The sequence below is a fragment of the Mesocricetus auratus genome, unplaced genomic scaffold (assembly GCF_017639785.1).
Source record: "Mesocricetus auratus isolate SY011 unplaced genomic scaffold, BCM_Maur_2.0 Super-Scaffold_6730, whole genome shotgun sequence".
Lineage (NCBI taxonomy): Eukaryota > Metazoa > Chordata > Mammalia > Rodentia > Cricetidae > Mesocricetus > Mesocricetus auratus.
The window spans coordinates 77,682,347-77,685,816 of NW_024429184.1; the positions used below are offsets into that span (position 1 = coordinate 77,682,347).

General features: G+C 40.3%; 1 pseudogene; it reads left to right on the top strand.

Annotated features, from left to right (window-relative positions):
* Positions 1 to 1,019: 1,019 nt before the first annotated feature.
* On the top strand, positions 1,020 to 1,608 carry LOC101836459 (annotated as a pseudogene).
* The last annotated feature ends 1,862 nt before the right edge of the window (positions 1,609 to 3,470 follow it).

Genomic DNA, 3,470 nt, shown 5'->3' on the forward strand with positions numbered 1-3,470 from the left:
TTCAATGAGAATGTAGACACAGCATACCTAAACTTATGGGACACTTTGAAAACAGTGCTCAGAGGAAAGTTCATAGCACTGAGTGCCCACATGAAGAAACTAGCGAATAGTCACACTAGAAAATTAACAGCACCACTGAAATCTCTAGAACAAAAAGAAGAAAACTCACCCAGGAGGAGTAGATGCCAGGAAATAATCAAATTGAGGGCTGAAATAAAGTAGAAACCAGGAAGACATTACAAGGAATCAATGAAACAAAGAGTTGATTACTTGATAAAATCAACAAGATAGACAAACCTTTATCCAAATTAACCAAAAGGCAGAGCGAGCATGTTAATTAACAACATCAGAAATGAAAAGGGGACCTAACAACAGACACTGAAGAAATACAGAGAATCATCAAGTCATGCTTTGAAAACCAGCACTCCACGAAATTTGAAAATCTAAAGGAAATGGACAATTTTATATATAGATATCACTTACCAAAATTAAATCAAGAACAGATAAGCAATTTAAACAGACCTATAACCACTAATGAAATAAAAAGCAGTCATCAAAAGTCTCCCAACCAAAAAAAGCCCAGGGCCAGATGGTTTCAGTGCAGAATTCTACCAGAAATTTCAAGAAGAATTGATACCAATTCTCCTCAAACTATTCCACACAATAGAAACAGAAGGGTCGTTGCCAAACTCGTTTGTTTGTTTGTTTGTTTGTGACAAAGTTTCTCTGTATTGTTTTGGAGGCTGTCATTGAACTCACTCTGTAGACCAGGCTGGCCTTGAACTCACAGAGATCCGCCTTCCTCTGCCTCCCAAGTGCTGGGATTAAAGGCATGTGCCACCAACACCCGGTGCCAAACATTTTGCGAGGTTTCAATAACCTTGGTACCCAAGCCACTCAAAGACACAACTAAGAAAGAGAACTACTGGAGGCCAGCGGGCCTGGAAGGGGCAAGGTGGTGAATTTCTCTACCTCATAGTCCCCATATGCTGCGGGATGCCAGGCAGGCAGTTGGCACCATGAAGATCTGGACTTCGGATCACATCTTTTACCATCCATGGGAAATGGTTACCACAGCTGCAATGCTGTGCTATACCCTAACCCCAAGAGCCCCAGCATGGTCTGCGTTGACATGTTGTACAGACACGTGGATCCCTCTAGAACCCTGCACAGTCACAGGCTCCTCAGCACAGAGTGGGGCCTGCCCTTCATTGTAAGGTCTCTTATTGGTGCAGCAAGAATGAAAACGTGTGGAGGAGCATTCTATTGGTTGACCCGGTAAAGAAGACAACGGTGCTCAAGTTCATCAACGTCTCATTTACAAATATGGTCTCAGTAGACCAGAGGCTCATATACAAGCTGCACCCCCAGGTCCCAGAGAAAACTCTCCTGACCCAAGAAGCCATCATCACCTTGAAAGGGGTCAGCCTCATCAGCTACCTTGAAGGACTCATGGCAAGCACCATATCTTCCAGTGCTAACAAAGGCCGAGAAGCAAGGGAATAGGTGCTACATAAACTGAACCCCAAGACTGAAGAGTTGGCAGCATCAGCAAGAAAAGGCATACAGTCACCAATGGTGGCCTTGGTAGTGTTGGTGGAAAAATGACAGTGGAGATTGGTGTGCAGCTACAGGGCCCCCAAGACTCTCTCTCCAAGCTGACGTCATATTTATTTGTTATTTAAAAGATACACCTATTTTAAGTAGAGTTTTTTAATAGACTGGGGTAAGGCTGTGACTTTTGATCAAAACAAAAGTTGGAGAGGTTTTAAATCAAAGTGGTAGTCTGAGGTGGAAGGGCTTGAGGGAGCTGACTGGAGAGTCTTGTGTTCGTGTGAACAATTCACGGGTTTGTTTGTTGTTATTATTAGTACTTAGAATAAATTGACGCTGATCTCAAGTCTCCTTAGGTAGCGATCTTAGAGCCTGACAGATACTGGAACACTGTCTGGTTGTGGATCAGTCAGAACAAAAGGCAGCCGCCCTCGAGTCCACACAGTTGCCAGCTGCTGTGTACTAGAACCACCTGCCTGAGGAACTCACTTTAAAAAAAGAGAAATCGTATAATTTCAAATGTTACTAATTTGCATGAAATAACTTGCCCTCTTGGAACCAGTATTTGGATTTGGTACTAAAATCATATTTTTGGAGTGCAAATTAGGGGTAAGGTGATATATGACTCCAGAAAAAAATAGTATCTTATTGTATTAACGGGTACGGTATTAATTTGCCAGATTTGTGAATTAGTAAAGGCATTCCCTTTCTTGAATTTGTACTTTGTGATTTCGCATGCTATACTCTAGGGTGGTTATGTTAAGTGAAAAAATAAAGTCATTACCTAAGTGTCATATCACTCAAACAGAAAAAAAAAAGAGAGAGAGAGAACTACAGAACAATATCCCTCATGAACATCAATGCAAAAATGCTCAACAAAATACTGGCAAATCGAATCCAAGAACACATCAGAAAGATCATCCACCATGACCAAGTCGGCTTCATTCCAGGGATGCAGGGATGGTTCAGCATATGAAAATCCAACAATGTAATCTACCGTATAAACAAACTGAAAAAGAAAAACCACATGATCATCTCACTAGATGCTGAAAAAGTGACAAAATCCAACACCCATTCACGATAAAGGTCTCGGAGAGATCAGGAATAACATGAACATACCTAAACATAATAAAAACAATATACAGCATACCAACAGCCAATATCAAGCTAACTGGAGAGAAACTCAATGCAATTCCTCTAAAATCTGGAGCAAGACAAGGCTTCCAACTCTCTGCATATCTCTTCAATATTGTACTTGAAGTTCTTGCTAGAGCAATCAGACAACAAAAGGAGATCAAGGGGATACAAATTGAAAAGGAAGAAATCAAACTTTCACTACTTGCAGATGATATGACAGCTTACATAAGTGTCCTGAAGAATTCTACGAGGGAACTCCTACAACTGATAAAACACCCTCAGCAAAGTGACAGGATACAACATTAACACAGAAAAAATTTGTAGCCCTACTATATACAGACAATAAACGGGCTGAAAGAGAAATCAGTGAAACATCACCCTTTACAATAGTCACAAACAACATAAAATATCTTGCGGTAACACTAACCAAACAAGTGAAAGACCTATATAGTTAGAACTTTGAATCTTTAAAGAAAAAGATTAAAGAAGATGCCAGAAAATGGAAAATTCTCCCATGCTCTTGGATTGGTGGGATCAACATAGCAAAAATGACAATCTTGCCAAAAGCAATCTACATATTCAATGCAATACCCATTAAAATTCCAACACAGTTCTTCACAGACCTTAAAGGAACAACACTAAAATTTATATGGAAACACAAAAAAACCAGGATAGCCAAAACAACCCTGTACAATAAAGCAACTTCTGGAGGTATCACCATCCATGACTTCAAGCTCTACTATAGAACTATAGTCCTGAAAACAGCTTGGTATTGGCAC